This window comes from Rhagoletis pomonella, unplaced genomic scaffold (genome assembly GCF_013731165.1).
Source record: "Rhagoletis pomonella isolate Grant_MI unplaced genomic scaffold, Rhpom_1.0 Rhpom_scaffold_04648, whole genome shotgun sequence".
In the NCBI taxonomy this organism is placed as follows: domain Eukaryota; kingdom Metazoa; phylum Arthropoda; class Insecta; order Diptera; family Tephritidae; genus Rhagoletis; species Rhagoletis pomonella.
In genome coordinates this window covers 1,109-15,021 of record NW_023463198.1, presented here as the reverse complement: position 1 = coordinate 15,021, position 13,913 = coordinate 1,109, and the positions used below count along the sequence as shown (strand labels likewise).

At 34.4% G+C, this 13,913-nt stretch overlaps 1 long non-coding RNA gene across 2 annotated transcripts; it reads right to left on the bottom strand.

Annotated features, from left to right (window-relative positions):
- Positions 1-2,311: 2,311 nt before the first annotated feature.
- On the bottom strand, positions 2,312-3,484 carry LOC118754799. Of its 2 annotated transcripts, XR_004994943.1 has the most exons (4): positions 3,439-3,453; positions 3,074-3,204; positions 2,874-3,001; positions 2,312-2,811 (listed from the first exon to the last, which is right to left on the bottom strand). It is a non-coding gene; the product is annotated as an uncharacterized LOC118754799 (long non-coding RNA). The 2 variants fall into 2 exon arrangements; XR_004994942.1 differs by having other exon boundaries at positions 3,074-3,484.
- Between the last annotated feature and the right edge of the window lie 10,429 nt (positions 3,485-13,913).

Here is a 13,913-nt window from a genome sequence, read left to right as displayed (position 1 = left end):
AATGATGTAAAGTGTGTTATATATGGATCTAATTTTAATAATAAAATGTATTACTTTCATCTACATTGTTTTTATTGTAAGTTTTCACGAGTAGTTGCAGTTTTCTGCAATTGTCTCTGGCCGACTATACATGTTAAAGCCAAATAATTTCACAATTTGTACCCTATTAAAGGTTTATATTTTAATAAGATGTGATCAATTATTTAAGAATATATATATTCCGATCAAACTATAGTACTGAATGCTTGACAAATAATTATTTAAATCAAATGATCAATAGTGAACGCACTCGGAGTGAATTTTGGAACACGGAGCGAATTATGCATATTAAGACTAAATAATTTCTAACTTTCTACCATATTATACGTTTATATTTCAATGTAATATGATTAATTACTGAAGAATATATAAACTCCGATCAAACTTCACTACTGAATGCTTGACAAACAATATTTGAATCAAAAGATCAATAGTGAACGCGCTCGGAGCGAATTTTGGAACACGATATAAAATATGCATGTTAAGACTAAAAAATTTCTTATAAGCTTATGTTTTAATATAATATAATTAATTACTGAAGAATATATTAACTCCGATCAAACTATAGTATTAATTGTATGACAAACTATTTAAATCAAATGATCAACAGTGAACGCGCTCGGAGCAAATTTTGGAACACTTCATAGAATATTTACAGAGGAAGTATATTTGGTAGAGATCAAAATGTATTTAACAAAGTGTGATTGAATTTGATATTGCTCTCAGAAGAACCATCCTATAGTCAAATTGAAAAAAATGTTTATGCATTTTGAATCGTTTGTTTATATTTTTTACATAATATTAAGAGAGCCGCACTGAGTTGTCAATAACACCTTGTTTAAAACACCCATGATACAAATATTTAAAGGTAAAAGCGCTTGCTCAATTCGTCGGCCATCATTTATTTTTTGAAGTTTGTCTATTTTATAACATGATAAAAACATAACAAGGTAAAACCATTGAGAGGCAGTCTGACGTTTGCCAACAATATAATTTTAAAATCAAAACTCAAAGTCACACACACATTCTCATTTTCAATCTCAAACAACAACAATTGTGAACAATTTAATTTTTTTATTTTCAATTTTATATGATTTTAAAATGTTGGCAAACGTCAGAACAAAATCATGGCCGACGAATTGAGGGAATGAATTTACCTTGTAATGTTTTTATCATGTTTTATAAAATTGAAATTTTGAGAGCAACTCAAATGCCAAATAAAAGTAAAACAAAAAACAAATAGATGAAAATATTGAAATTTTATTTATTATTTATGTATTTGTGAGATTGGAAATTTGAAAACATTTTTGTAATGTTAGCAAACTTCAAAAATGTTCAGGCTGCCTCTCAGCGGGTTTACCTTCAGATTTTTGTATCATGGATACACCTCGAGATATCACGAACAAGTTTTCCTTTGTTTATTTTTACTTAAAGTCCTTAAATATGTATCTTGATTTCTGTAGAATACGTATTCATTTTTTAACCTTTTTAAAAAAAGGGAGAACAGTCGGATCTACGTAACCAGAACGACCTGAATGAGCATTAAGGTCGGTTGTATTTTTTGCTCAAAATTACTTGTTATTATTCAGATACAGTTTAGCTACTATTTAGATTTCTCGACATACTTGTTCACATTACTGTTATTTATTATTTTTCTTATTAGTCGTTTATATGTTTAGGACTTACTGTGGGTGCTTTAAGATTCATTTTGTAAATATGTATGTACATATAAAAAACAATTGCGATATTTTATTTTATTTTAAATTATGAATTTTATTCGTGCAATTTTTTATGTTTAATAGTTTTGAGATTTTTTGGTTCTGTTGTATTCTTTTATTGCATATCTTTAACTCTTTTACTTTAAGTTATAATGTTAAAGATAAGCCTTCTGCCTTTGTCAAGCACTTTAGCTAGGTGCGAGAAATTTAGCATATGCGCGTAAGAGCATAGGGTAGGTATAGGGCTGTGCTGCCGCGATTCTCCAACATCTTGTCAAAGGAGAAAATATATTGGTGGCGGAATCCATCGTAGTCCGATTTTTCATAAAATCTAAAAAAAGCGATCACTGAATCTGAACTGCTATGAACGTGTGTATTCAAAGCAAGCACTGCGTTCGTAGCTACTCGAATTTAATAGCATTTTCGTAGATTTCACGGAAAATCGGACTACGATGGATTCTATGACAGCCTTGATTAGTTTGTGCCAATATAGCAACTCAGTTACCAGCTTTCAGTTGCTAGTTGCCATCGGTAATACCATTTCAGCCACTGGCCAACCAACTGAAGTTCGGTTGTCCTCCGTAATCGACCCATAAAATCGGAATCGAATATGCATGCACGTTCTGCAGAACGATAAATATTTTGTAAATGTGTGCTCTGTCCGCTAACGAATTCCAGCCATGTGTGAAATATCGTATGTGAAGCCTCCGTCTACCTTAACGATTGTCAAAGGCACGCCAGAAGATGTTTCATCATATGTTTTCGACCATCGTCTTCTTCGAGTAAGTTCATCGATTCCAAAAACTTTACAACCTCTATGTGCCAGCATCCCTTAGTGTTTTTGCCAATGACATGGCACTATTGCACTGTTAATAACCAAATTTAGCCGCAGTTGCATTCACACGTGATATAATAGCTATTGTCGGTATGTGGGAATGCCCAGGAGATGGCGTTTGTTCAGCTATCGAAATCATTACTCCGACGGCGGTGGGCAGTACTGCTGGAACATATTTACAACAGCGGTGGTTGTGGCGTTTTGTTCTGCAACAATAGCCTGCAATGATGAGATGTCATATAATGTCGATGAACAAAGATATAAAATTGAAAATGACTAACCTTATTCCCGGCCGATTGGGAGACCACCCTTGGTCACGACCAGAACGCATTTACCAAGAGGAAAAACCGCAGGGATTGCAGTAGTTCTTGCAATCACCGTTGATGATGCTGTGCTTGTAATTAATAGTCTGAAAAGGCAGAAAATTGCATTAGTCAAATGTTAAACACATCAAATAAATAAATTTCAATAATTTGTTTACCATTTCACAAACCGAATTACCAAGAAATAGAAACTCACCGCTTTGCGATACAGAAATAATAACCAACAGGGGTGCATTTTCTTGGTAAACAACAGAAGCGCTCAAAGCAATCTGATCCACAATATTAATTTCTGAAAAATAAGACTTGTAAAGAGTTTTTAAACATGATTATCACATTATCTAATTAGCGCACACTATCGAGTTTATTTCTAGTAGAATATAATTGTATTATCTCAGACTTTTTTTCAATGTTTTCTAATATTCGTTCTTTTGGAATGCAAAAGCAACCATGCGCTCAATTTCTTGTGGGGAAATTTGGCCCCCATAAAGGAATTTCACCACGAAACAGCTACAAAAACAAAAACCTTTTCTACTGGTTTACTGTGAGCCAAACAGTCTACCGAAGCGGACAAAGAAGCACTGAAGGAAGGAGAGCTAAGAATTCCAGCAACTGGCCTGCTTTCCCAAATCCAGGCTTGCTTCGCTGCTACCGGCGCAGCCGCTGCGCTGCTGAGCGGTCGTTAGTTAAGTGAACATCAACAAGCGGCTGCTTATCAGCGTTGCCGTTGTGGTCCAATTGGACCAAAATTGGTGGCTTCATTCTCCTTTGGTAGTTTGGTTGGTTTGATGAAGCTTTTGGTAGGCAAAAATGTTTTGAAAATTCAATCGAACTTAGCATTAAAATTTGTTCACTTTGCGTTTACATGTTGAAAACATTGCTTTCACTTTACTCGCATGTATAAGTTTTCTTTATGTTTTCTAAATTTTACTAAGCACACAATTTTCTAGAAACAAAAACTCACTTTCCAAAGCTATTATCGATAATCTGTTGAGATTGAACGAAAAATTGCCTATCGTCTTGAAAGAAAAATTGGTGATAGGCAATTTGCAAAGTGTGAGTGTATTGGTAGAAAAAGGGTGAGAGTATGCAAATTGAAACAAGATTTGGAATTTTGTTTTATTGAAATGCACAAAATGTCTGATTTTGTTTTTTTAAACATTAAAAATGTTTGATATGAATTGAATTAACCTCAAAGGTAATCACATTTTTACAAAAGTTTTTTTACGCAATACGTTAATTATTTTGTTTAAAAGCCCGAATTTGTATTGATTAACCTTAGAGATTGGCATGAATGGTTAACCAGCACTGTAAACAATATTATACTGCCAATTCGTGTAGCTAAAAACCCTGTACATCCAAGAAATCTCGTTTTAATAATGAACAAAGATTTGGTAGTTTGGTAATTGATTTGGTAGGCGTTTTTGCACCTAAAAATAGACTCAAGTGGCAACACTGCTGCTTATACGCTGAGTACAACTGAACAAAACGAGCCGGAGCGGTTGTGGATAGCTGTTGCCTTGCATGTGGCTGTTCTAAAGTGTTTTATCTACTCTGCCTTGGTGTTTTTTCTGCCGGTGACTGCGCGCCTTATAATCGTTCTCTGTGAGTACCACAGTGATTTATTGGTGAAAGGCAAGGCGCATCAATTACAGGTGATAGCGATAGAAGCTATGCTTCTTCTTATGAGCACGCTTGTGTCAAATTATCGTCTGTTTTGCTATATTTACATATCCGCGTACAGATACACATATACGTATATATATACCCTGCAAACAAATGCTCCCGAAATCTTTAAGAGTGTCGGGAATTTGTTACGATTCTTTTAGAAATCTGTAAAGAAAAACATATGAGGCGGTTGACAAGAACTAGTAAAGAAATTTCTGTACGATTTCTTAAAGAAAATTCTTAAAAAAATTGTGAAACCTTTCAGAATTCTATGAAATCCTGGTATGCAGGGTATACATATACACACGAATATGAATAGATAAAAAAGATGGTGATGACACAAGGAGTTCATACCAACGGTAAATGTTGTTTTTGTACGATTGCTACAACCTGTAGTTGTTGAATCATGGGTGAAAGGCAAAACAAAGAAAGTGAGGACATAAGTTAAGTGATAACCTGACTTAACAGTGCTGCCACCACGCGGAGATTAATTAGAATATTTTAATTTTAATTTAATTATTTTATTGTTGCATAGTTTTTACTTTTGCGGGTGTATATTTTTGCCATACTCCTTATGGTAAATTGTACATGATGCCGGCAGAATATAAAAAGTGTACTGCGAAACTGCTTCAAGTAGACGAAATGATATCATGTTCTGGTGGGTGTGGTTATAATTTTTGTGTGAAATGCAGTAACATAAAGAGACACGAGATAAAAATAATAACCGAAAATATTAATTTGAAATGGTTATGTAATCAATGCTCGTTGTCAGACACAAATACCAAGTTTATTGAGATTAAACATTTAATCAATAAATGTGAACAATCAAAAATGAAAGCTTCTGATGTGAAACAGATAGTTGAGCAAATATTTAGTAATAAATGTTCACAGATAAAAAGTAGCATTATAACAGATTTCAACTCATTTTTGGAGCATAATATTGAAGTAAAAATTAACGCTATGAAAAATGAGATCATAAGTGATGTGTCTAAAGAATTCCAAAAGAGTAATGAGCTGCTAAAGCATTTACGCGTAGCTAATGATAATAATACGAAAATGTCATATGCTCAAATTACCAAGGTTACGGAGAGCGCAAGTAAAATTGTTATTAAACCGAAAAATAAAAGCAAAAAAGCTAAGGAAACAAAGGAAGCCCTAAAAAAAGTAGTAGAGCCTACGGACGGCCTTGTAATGAAAGTGAAAGAAACAAAAAATAAGAGAGGGCATTGGAAATGAATACGAAGCACAGAAAACAAGAGAGAAAAATGAGATAAAAAAGATACTTAAAATAGTTGGTTTAACTGAAAAAATTGGAAATGATCGTCTCGTAGAATGCTTAACCAAGCAGAACGATGTGTGCTCTGGAAAAGAGTTCAAAGTTTTAAAGATGTATGATAATACAAATCGTAGGGAGGAAAGCTATATTACATTAGTAGAAACTGATGCAGTCACTTATGAAAATGTACTGAAACAAAAAAGAATTAATATCGAGAGGGACACTTGCGTTGTTTACGAACATCTAAATGTATTAAGATGCTATAAATGTCTGGGATATAAGCACAAAGCGATTGAATGTACCAATAAAATAGCATGTAGCAATTGTGCTGGAAATCACGATAGCAAAGAGTGTACCTCAACTATCGTTAAATGCGTAAACTGTAGCGAATTGGTTAAGAAAAAAGTTATTGAAGTCGATGTAAATCATTATGCTTTCAGTATAGATTATCCAGCATATAAAAAACATGCTAACACTCAAAGTAAAATGCGATTCTAGCAACGAACAAGTAATTTTTAGCAAAAAAAAACCGACTTCAACTCTCACATAAAAAAAAAAATATATATATATATATTTCATGATCCACATATCGGATCTTAACCAGATTAGTATGGGACCACCTCTGAGACACTACCTTTCCGGTGCAAAAATAATTATCTTAATCGGTTAACGTGGTCCAAAGTTATGCGGTAACATACAAAAAAAAAAATATTCCTAGGAACTGATAACCTCCTCCTTTTTTGGAAGTCGGTCAAAAATAAATAATCTAAATTGTATTTATTTAAACATTAATAGTATCATCGCTAATAATTGTGAGCTAGAGTTTTTAATAGAAATTCAGAAGCCACATCCAAGAGTTACAGATAAAAACTTACAAACTTGTTCGTTGTAATTCGCATAGTAGACATACGGGCGGTGTATTAGTATCAGTGTTGCCGCTTTAGCCCTTTGGTGGCTAGATTTAGCTACCACATCCTTTTGGCCACATAAATTTAAAATTGCCCCTAGCCCTTCTTTTAGCCCTTTTTAGAATTTAGTCATACTTGGCATGAAAAAGTTATATATGCTTAGTTTGTTTTTTTTGCATTTATGTAAGAGATGAATTTTTAAACTAAGAAAGACAGATATATATACATATATATATTGTATGTTCTGTTAACGATTTAACTATAGTTTAAAATAGATAAGTTCACGGCCCTGAATATGCTAAATTTGTTAAATTACCCATCAAGTCGATTGACCGTGTATGTTCTTGTGGTGTGATTGTACCAGCATGCTGGTGTCGTTAGTGGTGAAATTAGCTCAATTTTCTAAGTAAAAAGTATTTTTTGGCGGAAATTTCTTGCTCTATATGAGTCAAAGCCGTGTTTGTGGAAGATAACGTTCACGATATTGCAGTTGTGCATTACAAAAAAAACAATGTTTAACAAAATGCTAGAAAAATTATGAAATTTCGGCTCTAATCATTTCGATCTTTCCTCGACCTCGTTTGTAAAGAAATAAATATTGTACCAGCATGCTGGTAAGTTATATGCTTCGAGCCTGATGGTACAATCACTTGATGGAACCAGCAAGCTGGTGTCGTATATTTCCCCTTTTATACAAAAAGGTTTTTGGCTGGATAAAATATTAGCTTTTTTTCCAAAGTTCATTGTTTTTATATACCATTACTTATTGAAAATTTATACTTATATATGTATATGTGGGTAAACCATTTTAGCTTCCATTTTTAGCCACAACGACTTTTTTTAGCTCTTTTTTAGCCCTTTTATTAAAGGAATTTGGCTACCACTAAAAATTATGCGCGGCAACACTGATTAGTATACGTCAGTGGCAGTGTTGCCGCGCCGTCCCAAGAAAATGTATCACCGACCAAGCCAAAAATGTATCCAAATGTATCCAATTTTCTTTTTTTACGTATCCATCTCATAATTTGTAAGAAAGCCAAACATTTTGAAGAAAAAGACATAATTTAACCCATCTTAAGGACTTGGAATACGTGTATATATATTTTGATATTTCTTTAAATCAAACACTTGTAATTTCAATTTATAAATTACATCTTTTATACATAAGTACTTTGCAAAGTAAGTATAAAAAATAGTAATTAATATGTTACATTTGTACCTGTATACTATGAAAAGTGTGTGTAAAACTACTACTGAAAAATATCTATTCTTCAACAGGAATCTGTATAAATATACATACGTATAAGATGTTCAGGATTCGATTTTGAACTTGAGATCTTTAAAATATACACATAAATATACACATGAAATGTTTAAAGTGACAAAAATTTTGAAATTAAAAATACATTTCCCACAAATAATAAACATTAGGGGCTTACATTTACTCTATTTTAAACATTTTATGTGTTATTTTGCGCTCTGCGACAAACTTGGTATGTTAAAGTAAACAGGCAGTGTTTAATTTTATTACACGGTGTGCAAATTTGCACACATTAAAAGAGGAAAATGGTTACCTTTCTTAATATGCGCAAATAAACGAAAAAAAATTAGAGTGTATTTAAAGTCTTTTCAGTAAAATTCATAAAAATTAACTCAAATAAATCAAATTTAGTTTTTAAATAGTGTATTTTAAACTACATTGAGATCTTCTCTCTTTTTATATTAACAAATGAAGATATGTGATATGAAAGAGATATATTTCATTTATATATATATATTAAGATCTTGCTTAAAGCATTTTTTTAGCTAACTAAACAATTGCGCCTAAAAGCTTAAACAGACGGCAGAGTTGATCGGGATTATTTGGGACTTAATCCGGATCAACTGCAGTTAATTCCCGAGTTGATCGGGATTAACTGGGACTTAATCCGGATTAACTGCAGTTAATTCCCGAGTTGATCCGGATCAACGCTGCCGTCTGTTAAAGCTCTTATTACACTGCTTTGGTGAGATCTCTTCATATGTTCATTGCTTCATTCACAAAAAATAAAATGCTCTAATTTCACGCTTAAGTAGCGATTTTTATAGCATTTAGAAAACGTAATTAATGAAAATCTATTTTTGAACGAAAAAAACTATAGAAAATATAAAATTTTGGCCTATTTAAAAAAGTATCCACATTTATACTGATAGGAAAAAATAAGTATCCCGCAAATATTCGTCTAAAAATGTATCCAATTGGATCTATTTAGATCCAAACGGCATCCCTGGTCAGTGGTGCACACGGGAGTATCCGGGAGCTACTCGGCTTTCACATACAAGTCGTGTGCAGTGTTGCCATTTTAGCCGTTATCCGGCTAGATTTAGACTGTTGCGATAGAGAAAGATTTTGCGGAAGATTTACGGGCCTTTACGCGTTGGCTACGGCGAGTACCGCAGACAATGGAACGATGAGCTGTATGAGCTTTACAACAATATGGACATAGTGCAGCGAATTAAAATACAGCGGCTCCGCTGGCTTGGTCATGTCGTTCGAATGGACACCGACGCTCCAGCTCTGAAAGTATTCAACTCGGAACCCGCTGGTGGTAGCAGAGGAAGAGGGAGGCCCCCACTGCGATGGAAAGATCAGGTGGAGAAGGAGTTGGCTTCACTTGGCGTTTCCAATTGGCGTCAGTTGGCACAGAGGAGAAACGACTGGCGTGCTTTGCTGAACTCGGCCAAAATCGCTTAGGCGGTTACAGCGCCAAAAAAGAAGAAGAAGAAAAAGATAGCAAGCAGCCGGAGAAATTTCGATTTAGCCGGCAGCCGATTTGTTAGCCGTTTTGCAGAAAAAAATTAGCCGTTTTTAGCCGATTTTGCTATTTGCCTTGTTTTCTTAAATTTCAAATATGTATATATGTTTCCATTTTTGACTAAGCGACCCAAAATCTGTTAGAAATGGCTACTAGCCTTATCGTGGAGAACATTTTCATGTCAGGCAGAGCTGTATGAAATTGGGCCGATTTCGCTTATTTTTATTTTAAACGAAGAAGGGATTTTCTTCATAAAATGTTTGTTATAAATGTCTTAATTTTAAGTGTGAAGTTTCATTCGCAAACTTAGAAAATAAGAAGACACTTAAGATGCGTTTGTGTTTGGATATAGTGCCAACAAACAGAATGAATATTACATGTAGATATTCCCAGATAGCGCATATTCAATTCTGCCTAAATTACAAAACATCATTTTTGCCCACTCCCAAAGGTTTAAGGTAAGGGAAAAATTGATATTTTCAAGCACTATTTACACATACATATGTTTTTTTTTAAACAAACTTTTTTGCTGAGAACTTATTTAAATTCCAAAAACCGAATGCCAACTTGAATTAAAGGAACCAACACTGAAGTGAGTCCAAATGAAAATAAAAGAGCACAAATTTATATGTAAAGCAAAACTCTCTGGGAATCCTACGAGACATCTGCCGATCATATGACCGGTCATCTAAATGGGAGATCTGCAGCCTTTTGGCATCATATTTTACATCAGAATTGAAGGGATTTCTGAAAAACCTGACCAGTTCTTTTGTGTAACTGTGATTTTGCATCCCTTGTCAACATATGGCCTCGGTTGATGTTAACTTAAGGTCGTTGTTTTACTGCCTTAAAATTGAAGGGAAAATTTTACAGCGTTTTTTATGTGTATTGGTTTCAATTTGAGTGAATTGATTGATGTATCGGTCAGTCTGAAAAGGCCTTGTAGGGAAGACAATAGGTTTGTTCTTCGAAAATCCAGCGAGAATTATCACTCAAAATATCAGATAGTAAGAAAAAATGCTCCTAAATTCTCTCTCATGTAGAGCAACTTGCAATTTTCTATACGAACGCAAATTTGCAAGTTTTTCTGCCAGCTAGTGTCCACGGTTGCATTTCAAACAAAAGAAATTTGTATAGAATTTTTAAAATTCTTTCAGAGGGGCAAAAAAACAGGATCTATTCAATTTCTTTGTCGGGTTTACTATATCGACTCTGGTTGAGATTGGATTCCGATTAAGAATACAGTTTTTCTTTTGCCGAGTACCTTTCAAATCATTGGAATTAACTAAATTAATTAAGTAAACAAGTATTAACTTACATTTTTCATTTTAAAATCGCTCCAGTTTGTAAATTTTTAAATTTAACGAACTTGTTTATTCAAATTATCGTCGACAAAAAATCCAACCATGCGCCACAATCATATGTTTCTCCTTATTGCAAATTCTTGCTGGCAAAATTTTTTCCGGCTCGAATTTGTAACTTCTCTCCAAGAAATAGTCTTTTTACTCGTGATTTATTTGAATAAAACATGTGTAATTTAGTTGAAACATTTTAGCCGTTTTTAGCCGGTTTTATTTGCCAATTTAGCCGGTTCGTCCAAAAAGTTCTGTCAACACTGCTTGTATGCATCTTTGTACAGTGAACTGGGAGCATAATAAAGTTGACATTCTAGTGGTCGGTCGTCTTCACTACTTAGTAAGAGTTATAATCCCTAAGCGCGAAGGCAGAAGCAAGCGCAATAGGTGGTGGACCTAACAAAATGCATCCCAGAAGATAATTTAGGTAGGCCTTCTTAAGTAAAGCCATTCTAAGAGGCCAACCCAAGAAGGGCTGAAAAAAGTGCTTCCTTGCATGCCTTCTAGAAGGTCTTATCAATTTAAATTTATATTATTTAGCATTACAGACGAATTCCAATAAACATTTTAAGTTGCAATAACACATGTTTGATATAAACCGCAAGCAAAAATACTTCAAAGATGTATGATTTTTATAAATTAAAGAAGCAACTTTAAAAAACTCCCCCAAAAGCCCTTTTAAAGGTATGTTCTATAAAAGCCCTTTTGGAAGGCCTTCCATGGGTAGCGAAAGAAGAAGCCCTTCAAATTGTGCCACTCCATACAAAACAGAAAGGAGAAAGGAATGTAGAGTGGAAGGCCCCTTGACTCTCAGGAAGGCCTCTCAGATGCGCCCATGGTTACTATACCCGGCAGCTCCGCATACCTTTGTGAGTCATAGCGCGCTCTTACTCCGCTGCTATAACTGCAAATGCATCAGAATCCATAATTTTCCTCAAAATATTTAAAAGCAATCAATTTCATGTATTTTCTTTAACTGCATCTACAAACCTGGCTATACTTAGTAAATTTTTTATGTAAAATACTTCCAGATAGTTGCTTCTCCATACTCAAATACAATGTAGTTAAAATATATTAAGGAACCATCATAAAATTAGGACTTTTGGGATTTTTAACTTTTTGATAATTTTTCCCCAACTTTGACTATCTCTGGTGAAAAAAATGTACTGAGCTATAACTTTACATTACATAAAAAAATGCTCATTTAATAAAGATTTCATAAAGGTGCCACTCTTACTGTTTCGAATAGAAAAAAAAAAGTTATAGCCGCTTTTGTGGGCAAAGGACTGAGACACGCTAGAATGTATTTAATAGATTTAAATTTAAGTTGCTCTTGTTACCGGCCAATGACATGCTAAATAGTACAAAGGTACATTATTACCTGCTCCTGACATTATTTTATGTTACTTACCGGAATTCGGAGTAGAGTCTATAACAAGGGCTATATCTATCAATATTTTTTGAGAGTTTGAGTTGTTTGAAGAAAAATTTATTCATTTATTGATAAAATATGCTCAAATTGGCGACCTTCTACTCTAATATAAGCTCGGCACCTTTTAAGAAAATACGCTTTTAGAGATCTTAAACTCAATTGGGCTATCTCAGCAGCAGCTCCATTTATTTGTTCACGCAAATGCTCTTCGTTTTGAATTGTTTTTGAATAAATTTTGTCCTTAAGACAGCCCCAGTAGAAAAATCTAATGGATTCAGGTCTGGCGATCGAGCGGGCCACGTGATTGGTCCGTATTGTCCAACCCATCGGCGAGGATAAGTTTCGTCTAAATGAGCTCTTACTTCACGCCCGTAGTGGGCAGGCACCCGTCATTTTGCAGCCATAGTCTTCGCCGCAGGTTTAAGGGTACATCTTCTAAAAGAGTTGGAAGCCGTTCCTGAAGGAACTCTAAATAACTGTGAGAGTTGACCGTTGGCGGCAATTCCACAATTCCTAATATCTGACAATTAAAAATACCGCACCATAAATTTATTTTGTACCGGTACTGCGAACGATCTTCTCTCATTTCGTGAGGATTGTCTATCTGCCAACTGTGAAGGTTATGTAAATTAAAATAACCATCACGTTTGCATGATGATTCATCTCTCCAAATTATTTTATTAAAAAAGTTGGGGCCTGATTCATGCATTCGCAACATTTCACGGCAAAATCTAACCCTCAACAGATAATCTCTTTCTTGTAGAGCCTGAACACGTGGAATGTGGTAGGGATGAAATCGATGGTCTTTTAAAGCTTTGTGAAGTGTAGTTTTTGGTATTCCCGGCCGTCTTTCCATCATTATCACTGAAGTCGATGGACCTAGTTCCACTTCCTCTAACACAACTTCAACATCTACCGTTGCAGGACGTCCTGTTTCGCCGCCACGCCTTCCAGGTATGCGACCTTAAAAAAGTGAAAAATGATAGTTAACAAGCAAGCAAACAAGAAAGGTGTAAAGATCACTTACCTTCATATATTTCTCTATGGGTCCGGGCGAATACTTCACGACCCGGATGCCGACGATTGGGGTATCGCTCTGCATAGTCTTTGACCAGCTCTGGCATTACAGCAAGCTTCCCCGTAAATTAGGTGAATATCCGCATATTCATACTGCGTGTTCTCTGTCACAGTATTAATAACACAATGTTCGAAGGGTCCAATACCACAAAATCCACTTTCAATAATTCCGGTAAGTAACATAAAATAATGTCAGGAGCATGTCATTGGTCGGCAACAAGAGCAACCTAAATTTAAATCTATTAAATACATTCTAGCGTGTCCTTTGCCCACAAAAGCGGCTATAACTTTTTTTTCTATTCGAAACAGTAAGAGTGGCACCTTTCTGAAATCTTTATTAAATTAGCAATTTTTTTATGTAATGTAAAGTTATAGCTCAGTACATTTTTTTTTCACCAGAGATAGTCAAAGTTGGGGAAGAAAATATCAAAAAGTTAAAAAAAAAAGAAGCAACTATCTGGAAGTATTTTACATAACAAATTTACTAATT